The sequence below is a fragment of the Bidens hawaiensis genome, unplaced genomic scaffold (assembly GCF_021521415.1).
Source record: "Bidens hawaiensis isolate Kalapana, Puna unplaced genomic scaffold, B.hawaiensis_p1.1 tig00008029_1, whole genome shotgun sequence".
In the NCBI taxonomy this organism is placed as follows: Eukaryota; Viridiplantae; Streptophyta; class Magnoliopsida; order Asterales; family Asteraceae; genus Bidens; species Bidens hawaiensis.
Genome location: NW_027491562.1, coordinates 581008 through 590848, shown reverse-complemented (window position 1 = coordinate 590848; position 9841 = coordinate 581008). Strand labels below are relative to the sequence as shown.

Genomic DNA, 9841 nt, shown 5'->3' with positions numbered 1-9841 from the left:
AAAACCCTTGTCGAGGAGTTCTTGCAGTTGGGATATCAATTCTTTCATCTCGGGCAGCGCTAGACGATAAGGCGCGTTCGCGACGGGATGGGCTTCTGGTATTAAATCTATCTGGAATTCTATCTCTCGCTCCGCTGGCAACCCCGGAAGATCCTCAAGGAATACTTCTAGGTAGTCGCACACGATCGAAACATCTTTCATTTATTTCGTCTCGGCCATAGCGTTGACAACATACGCCAGGTAAGCACAACACCCTTGCCTCAACAAACCTTCGGCTTTTATCATCGAAATGACATTAAGCCCAGAACTTTCCTTATCACCATAAACCGTCACCTCACTACCATCCAAGGACCTTAGCTTTAAACATAGTGGTTAGTATAAATTTAAAATTGTCAAAAAGTTATTACATGGTTTGTAATTAAAAAGAAACCAAACCCATTTATAGATTATCATTTTTAACTTTGAATGTTAAGTAATTTATAAGAATTTAAAAAATGGCGTGACCCAAATATTTTTGCCCAAATGTATAATAATCCATTATTAACTAACAAAAAGGTTTATGCCCAGTTTTAGGCTCAAATTCACTACTTCAGACCATTTTTCTCTGATCAAAAGTTTCAAGCCCAAATGGTAAAATGAAACCGAAACCATACGTTTTCAAAAACTCAAAAAACCAAATTTTCGCTATTTGGTTCGTTTGAGCCCAAAACCGAACCAGCCCGACCTTGCATACTCCTATAGAACTTGTCTATGGTCATCCCAACCCTTATAATATATACCCATTATGACCAGCCAAACCTACACGACTGACCCGCTTAGCCACCTCTAAAGCAAATAAATAACTACCTTGTCCTGATAACTTGTAACGGGTATACGCAAGTGGCTCCAAGGGCCCCTGAAACAGTCCCACACCCCAATTGAGCTATTGGACCGGGTTCTACAAAAAAAACACAAACTCTTAATAATAACAATATAATAACAAAAACATTACGCACACGTAGGTAATTGTTCATAGTTCATACCACTATCAACAAAAATATATGCTTTAGACATCTCTTTCAACATCTCATAAACCGCCAAGTCGATTCCCGCGTAAGGAATAATACCAAGAATAGATGGAACGATCCCCTTATAAAAAGCCCGTGGGCCCTCGTGAACCCAAATATCCTTTGAAAGTTTTCCCAGGCTAGGAGCTTTTCCACCTTCACAAACATAAGTTTGCAACCGCGTTTTCACCAAATCCATCGGATAAATTGCGGTTTGTGCGACCGCACCTGCCATACCGCCCGCCAGCAGCCGGCCAAACGTCCCTGTATCATCCTTATCCCCACCACCAATAACATCCTTCAACATTTCATAAGTATAAAATTTAATAGCACTCTCGGGTGCGACTTTAACGACATTCAACCCGTTACCTCTAAAAAAAGATAACACGCCGCCTTCTTTCCAAATCTTGTTAACCGCTGGCCTGATTGAAGCTTTGGTAGTTTGGACTTGTAGGGCGACTTTGAGGCGGTCAAGTGGGGCGGTGGCGGTACGAGAGACGGCACCCGCCACCCCACCAGCAAGGAGGTATTTGGTGGCGTGAACATGTTTACTTATGCCAGCTGGGATTACCGCTTGTTCGCCAATGTCAACTAATGATACACGTTCCCAATATTGGTAAATGTTTTCAATTGTTGCTTCGTGTGGATAAAGTAATAAAAAGTCTCGCCATTCTTCAAAGGTAATGGTCCCATTGTTGTCTTTATCGACACGTTCTACAAAACTCGCTAACTCGTCATCATCGAGTTCTATGCCTGCAAAGAAAAAGCTGTTATAGATGATAAGATGTGAACAATACAACTAAAAAGAACAGTATGTTATAACTTTAAGTAACAGTTATAGTTACAATGACCAATAAATGTCAACATCAAGAGGCACCAATGGTTATGTGCCATCTTTAAAACTAGATATTGAACCATTTGATGAGCAAATCGGAGGCAATAGTTTAATGGTCCAACAATAAACTTTCTTGTCAAGAATCATTTCTTTTAAGAGTCACTGTGTTGTGTAAAGCAACAAGACTATCATTCTACAAAGTAAAATAATCAAACAAAATTGCACTTTATAGATCAAACAAAGTGAGAACAAACCATCAACAGCAATTCAACATTCTTATACATTAAAAAGGACAAAAAAAAGGCAATAATCCTAAGGCTCTGATACCCTACACAATAACGAAAAAAGGGTACCTTTATACAATAGTAACCAAGTTTACTGTAAAATCATTCAAACTTTTTATGCCTCTTTAAAGGTCACTCAACTTTCTATTAGGCACTTTAATCCTATGTAGCTCTTTTATAAATGTTTAAAAGATTTAAAACTAAATGAGACAATGAAACATATACGAACCTTGGTTACTAATTAGTGATTAAAATTTTCCAGTTGACTTAAATTCAACAATTATATAACACCATTATTACTTAGTTAATATTATTGTTCACTGTTGCCTCCTATTCACTAAATTCATATATGTTTCATTTGCCTCATTTAATTTTAAAAAATTTAAACATTTAAATATTACCTAGGATCCGAACGCCCTAATAAAATTTGAGTGACTTTAAAAAGAAAAATAAAACTAGGAAACTTAGGGCAACACTTGAAAAACTTAGTAACTTACCCTTGAGTTATGATTACTAAAAAACCTAATCAACATATTAGTACAATGCATCAAATGTGGAAAGTCCGTGCGGTTCAGTTACAGTGGCTTAACTGTAACCACAACCAAAATTACCAAATAATCAGTTAACCATCGGTTTCAGTTAAGTTCGGTTAACTGTCTGGTTTGGTTTTCATTAAGGTCTGTCAACGATAAGTTCAGTTTGGTTTTTCATTAAAGATATCACATTAACCGTAATCATAACCAAATACGTTGGGTCTTTGCTCACACTAATCAAATGTGTAGCAACTAATTCACACAAAAGGTTAATATAATTGGTATTTGATAGAAAGTAGCCAAGGTAAAATAATATTAATACCTGCCTTAGCAAGCGCATCGTAGAGCTCTTCAGGCAGAATACAGCCATTATGTTCGACATCAATGGCTTGAAAAATGTGGTACAGCTAAAGCTCCTTGTCATCCATGTAGCGCCTAAACTCGTGATAATCAACCCTGCCGTCGCGGTTGGCATCTAAGCAGCTCCTTGGCGTACTTATACTCGGAGGGGATTTGCAAGGCCACCTGGAGTCCTGCGTTGGCCGTGTCGAAGAAATTGAACAGACTGCGGAGGCGTGTCTCGCGTTCGTCCTTGGTTTCACCCAATGCTGCTAGCACGTGGTCCAGAGATACTGGTGGTTTGTTTGATGGAGCTGGTGACGTCATGGTGGTGAAACATATATATAGAGAGAGAGTGAATGGATCTGGGTATGCAATGGAATTACGGTGGTTATTTGATTGGGGTTGGTTGGATGATTAGCAGAAAAGAAAATGAAATGAATGTTCGAGAATTGAATTGTGAGTTGTGCGTTCCAGACTTTGACCCCATGTTCCCCCATATACCAAGAATGTTTTTCCAAAACTGTTTACCAATATGGGTGTTCCAAAAAAACTATTTAAGAAAATAGGGTTTTCATCTATTTTATATCTTTCTTTTATATTATTTATTATTTAGCGACGGTCAAAATCATTGTCTGGTAAGGATATCTCTTGATAGAAGGAGCATGTATGCATATATTATATTTAAAGAATTAAGTAAGGATATCTATGGAATTTTTTTTTTAAATATATTGGTAACTTTTCATTAAAAAAAATAGATATTACATCAACATAGCAGGTAGGCGGGCAACAAGCTGTGCCGCCACCCCTTTCTGAATTGCAAACCCTAACCTGCTAAAGACACACCCCTACCCCTTTAGAGTCGACACATTGCTATGCACAACCCGTTGGACCCTATATTTTTATTTTTTAATACTTCTAGTAGGTATTGCATATCTTTATTTCACATATAATAGAAAAAGAAATCAAGGATATCAATGATTGTATATGCATTCATATTATATTATAACTTACAGCAACTATGTTGCATTTTCTTTTGTTTCACATGTAATCAGAAAAAGATGTATTTAAGTTTTTGCTTGCTTTTGTTTTATAGAATGAATCAGATTAATGCTGTATCACGGATGCTTCAAAATGAAGATTTCAACCTAATGTCTCAAACTGCTGTTGTAAACAACGATGATGTGAATGACATTGAAACTGATGTGGATGATTTGTTAGAAGAAGATGAGATCGAAGATGAAACTCATACGGATGAAACATCATATGGTATCATTCAAGTCCCTTCAACCTACACCAATTTAGAGGAAGTCAATGCGACTGTTGATGAAAATTGGAAGATACCACGTTTAGAGAGTAAAGGGGATTTGACTCGTGAGTTGGGAAAAGATTATTTAGTGACAAGGAAGAACTTATTAGAGCTATAAAGCTCTATACTATCAAGACACATAAACATTTTGAGGTGGTTGAATCACGATCAACTACTTGGTGCATAAGGTGTAAGTTACATTCACAATGTCGTTGTAAATGGCAACTTCGTGCAAGTAAACAATCTAACGGGTTTTTTGAAATTGTAAGTATACCGGTCCACACACTTGCTTGCATTATATGATTACTCAAGATCATCCAATTTAGATGCAAGTTTGATCTCTCAAGAAATCCAACATCTAATAAAAGAACAGCCTTCTACCAGTATTGCTACTTTGAAAGCCGAAGTAATTGATAAGTTGGGCTATACTCCTACATACAAGAAGGTTTGGGTAGGAAAACAGAAGGCAATCAAACAAGTTTTTGGAAACTGGGAAGAATCTTATATTGTTTTACCTAAGTTTTAAACGCACTATGAACATTTAATCCAGGGACCATGGTTGAATGGTGCATTTTGAGAGAGGCTAGTGATGATCAGGTGGAATTTAGACGTGTTTTTTGGGCATTTGCTCCTTCTATAAAGGGATTCAATCATTGTCGACCCGTGATTAGCATTGATGCCACACATTTGTATGGTAAATATAAAGGTAAGATGATGATTGCAATGGGAGTTGATGGGAATAATCAGATATTACCCCTTGCGTTTGCCATTGTTGAAAATGAATCGTACGCTAGCTGGAGTTGGTTTCTTTCTCATGTCAAGAAACATGTGGTGAAAGATAGGGAAGGGATATGTCTAATATCGGATCGTCATGCTGGTATCCTAAAGGCCGTTAATGAGCCGGGATCTCCTTGGTTGGAGCCACATGGATTTCACAGGTATTTCTTGTTAATTCTTTTTTTAAATTTCATTTTCTTGATTTTCCTAACTAACACTTAAAACCGTAGGTATTGCTTAAGGCATTCCATTAACAACATTAATAATAAGTATCGCAACTCACAACTAAAAGCTTTAGCTTACCGTGCCGGGAGTCAGAATCAAGTTCGAAAGTTTCACTCCATTATGGCTGAAATTGGGAAAATAAATCCGCAAGCTCGTCAATGGCTTGAGGCACACACACTTGATAAATGGACACTTTCACATGATGGTGGAAAGAGATATGGGCTACTTACTACTAATTTGTCAGAAATCTTCAACAGCGTACTTAAAGGTGCTCGTTTTTACCAATTACGGCATGTGTTCAACTTACATTTTATACGCTTGTCCACTACTTTGATGTGAGACGTCCTTTGGGATCTAGTGCTCAAACTAACGGGGATGTGTATACTCCTCATGTTGTTGCAAAACAAGCAGCTTTGACGTCAAAAGCCGGTGCACATTCTTTGAAATCTTTTAACCGGGAAAAAGGAATATTTGAGGTGATAACTCAAAAAGGGAAAAATGTCCAATTAGTTAATTTGCAGCAAAAAACTTGCACATGCGGTAAGTGGGAGATATTTAAATTTCCATGTTCTCATGTTTTGAGTGCATGTGCCAAACTTTCTTTAAACTCTTGGCAATATGTTGATAAATGTTACTCGATCGTTGATTATTGTGCTACCTGGTCATCTGAGTTTTCACCACTTCCTCATGAAGCATATTGGCCACAACCATCATTTACTATAAAATTACTCCCAAATTCAGATTTAAAACGAGATAAAAGGGGTCGTCCTTGTTCAACAAGATTAAGGAATGGAATGGATATCAAAGAGGGAAAAAAGACTATGCTTTGTGGAATTTGCAGACAACCTGGCCATAACCGTGCAACTTGTTCCTTCAAGCCTAGAAGAATAGATGGTGATCACTAAGGTGGGCTGAATTTTCGTGACATGTTCTCTTTTTAATTTGTTAAATTTTGAGTTCAGTAATGACTCTTTGACATTGTTATTATCTTTTGTATTCAGTGGTGACATTATTTGTTGGCATCTTTATGTTGGTTGTATTTGTTAATGAAACTGGTAACTCAGGGCTAAATTTTTGATGTTGAAAGTTTTTTTTTATGTTATCTGTTTTGTTATTTAAATTAATATTTGATGATTCAGCACTAATTTAATTGATATTTGAAATTTGAAGCTAAGAGATCAGCTAAAAAGGTAAAAACGAACAAAATATACAGCACTAAATATACAGCACTAATTTAATTGATAGCTAAAAAGGGAAAAATACACCATTAATTAATTAATTAATTAATGCATATATATAAAAATATAAAAATAGGAAAAAATTCTGCTTAAAATCATAAAAGAAAGATATAAAATAAATGAAAACACTATTTTGGTAAATAGTTTTTGGGGAACACCATATTGATAAATAATTTTTCTACCAACACTAGTTTGAAAAAAAACTTCATATATCAATCAGATTTTTTTTAATCATTTATCAGGTAGGCTCATCTATTCTTTTTATATTGATTTGGTTTTTTTTCTAACATGATTTCCAAGTAGAGTCTGAGCAAACAGGTATGGGTATCAAATTCGGTATAGTTGGTATCGAATCGGTACCAATTTTTTGAGTTTTTGATACCGGGGTACGGGTCGACTCGGTATTGTTATTTTTCCGAATTTTGTTTTCGTTGCTGGAACTAAACCAAACATTTTCGGTACTGAGCTCATCCCTATTTTGAATGGTGTTATTATTTAATAACCATCTCCATTTGCGTAGACACCTTTTTTATGACTCGTTTATTTTTTTATTTTTTTTGTAGCCGAAAACGTGCATTTGTTGTAGTCATGTTTTTATATGATTCGTATCTATAATCTATAATATATATAAGCGAAACCTTAAAAATCGCTCTAGTTGCTCCATGTATTTTCTCAAGCCACCAGACGGTTTTATTTGTAAATGGAGGTTTCTTATGTATTTTGACCCGAATTCACGGGTATGGGTTTCACCTAACCCAGATAGCTCTTAACGGGTTATAACATCTCATTAAATTAAAATTTTATTTTTCCAAATATCTTATATGAAAATCATATAAAATTGAATAAACTAAAAATTAATATCTTATATTTATAATTAAAAAATATATTATTTATAATTAAAAAACTTTTATAGTAAAAAATAAGCGGGTCATAGGTCTCACCAAACCCAAATAACTTTCAAACTAGATTATAACATCTCATTTATTTATGAAACCTTTTAATCATTAAATCATAAGTGTATTATTAACTTTCTTGCAATAAATAAACTTCAAATTCAAAAAAATATATAAATATTATATAAGAATAATGTAAAACAACCCCGTAATACGAGGGGTAAAAGCTAGTAAGTATATAATCATACTAGATTTTGAACTCGTGTGATGCTGCGGATTCTTTGAAGAAATACAATTACACTATAGAATTAAATGATTACAATTTAAAAAAACCTATATTTAATCAAATTATATGGTTTTATAAGTTCAAATTATATTTATAAATGGAATATTCATACAAATATGTGTTGTGTTCTCCTACAATTTCTTAATAATCACAAAAAGATTTACCCAATGATTTTATAAGTTGTAAATATTTTTTAATGGAATAACGAATTCTAACAAAAGATGATAAAATATTTCATTATTAATGACATAAAAAATGAAAATCATATATGAAATATGAATAAAACAAATTTTTGTATTACAATTTCGAAAGAGATGTATGAAAATTCCATAGATCTATGGAGGTTGAATGAATATGCGAGAATAAAATTGTTATTCATTCATAATTTATTTTTGTCTTCATTATCGTTAATTGAATTTTATCACATTCATTTGATACACTCAAAAGTGTATATAAATTGATTTAATAGAAAGAAATAGATATGATTTCATTAAAGATATAAACATTATGATTATATTGACATAAATACATGTATATTTTTAATTACTATAATTTTGTTAATTAGTTATTTGATTAAAGGCAGTGCCGGCTCCGAGAAGAGAAAAAAAAAATTAGGCCGAAGACGAAATTTTTTTGGACCTTGAGTAAAAGATGAATTTTGTTGGGTTTAAACAATTTATTTTGTAAATGAGCTTACTTGGTTGTGATTTGAGTTGCGTGAAAAAATTTTGTATAAAAATATACTTAAACATGTCTCAAATGAGATTAGAACGCACAAAATTTTTGTTGGGAGTCATACCTCTTTACCACTAGAACAAGCTAGTGATTTTGTAATTGAATTTAAACAATAAATATAGATATTTTATTTTTCATAAAAATATATATAACTAAAAAGAATTGGGGCTTAGCGGGGTGTCGGGTCTGAGGCCGTCGACCACCCTGCCCCTCTAGATATTAGTTATTGCAAAAGTTTAAGGTTTGGTTGAGCATAGTCTCAAACTCCCCAAGTGTATGGCAAAATTATCACTCCAAATTGGACTTGAGTTTCATTTCTGGCAACTTTAAGGTCGGCTTTTTATCTAACACTAAAGTCGTTTTGAAAGCATGTGATTGACGTGGAGTCGACCAGCAACCTATTCCATTATATTCTATAGAAACTTGATCTTTTGGTGTTGAAAATAGATTGATAGCATGTGCGGCCGACTTGTAGGCATGGTGAAGACAAAATCTTCTCATAATGTTCCTATGAGTAGTTATTACACATTTCTATATATTAACTGAAAACATTGAATATGTTAGTACGTTTGACATCAAAAGGTATTCATTTTATGAACATACATCATCTTAACATGAAAGAATGTATAAATATATCCATCTTTAAGAAAATAAATAAATTAAAAACTGAAAATGAAATCGATACCAAGAAGCAAAGTAATACATGAAAGGTAAATACATAAAAGAAACATACGCTTGACAAGTAATATGTACTACCAAACACTCATATGAAGAAATTTTAACAAACTACATGAATGAAAATCGTAATATACTTTAATACACAGATGCAATTAAATGGGAATATAGTTTTAGAATTATTGTATCTTACAGTTAAATAAATACTATTTAATGCTAGCCAAAAAGTAGTCATTCTTTAATTCTCTTCTTAAAAATGTGTTTTCTTCACATGGTGGGAACTTTTTAATATCGAGGGCATATTCTTTGATTAAAAAATGCAGCTGGCCAGTTTTTTTTCTCTTTTTTTTTTAAATATAAAAAAGTAGCGGGCCAGTTATCCGGATGAATTACACCAAACTTAATTTTACATGGGTTACAAAAGTTTTTGATTTTTGACAAAATGACAAAAGACGTTCTTTACATTTGCACGGTTTTTCAATAAACGTCCTTTAGCAAATTTAATGACAGAAAACATCATTTATGTTTCAGATTCCTTTCATGTTACGTCATTTGACACTAACCCAGTTATTTTTTCTCGTTAAATCTAAACATGTGCAAGGCACATGAGGGTAATATTGTAATTTTACACATTATTAAAAAAAATAAAGATATTTTTTATACTTA

At 33.7% G+C, this 9841-nt stretch overlaps 1 pseudogene across 1 annotated transcript; it reads right to left on the bottom strand.

Annotated features, from left to right (window-relative positions):
• Positions 1-807: 807 nt before the first annotated feature.
• Positions 808-3364, bottom strand: LOC143636595 (calcium-dependent mitochondrial ATP-magnesium/phosphate carrier protein 3-like; annotated as a pseudogene). Its single transcript, XR_013154266.1, has 3 exons — positions 3021-3364; positions 1023-1799; positions 808-937 (listed from the first exon to the last, which is right to left on the bottom strand). The product of XR_013154266.1 is annotated as a calcium-dependent mitochondrial ATP-magnesium/phosphate carrier protein 3-like (transcript).
• Positions 3365-9841: the final 6477 nt, after the last annotated feature.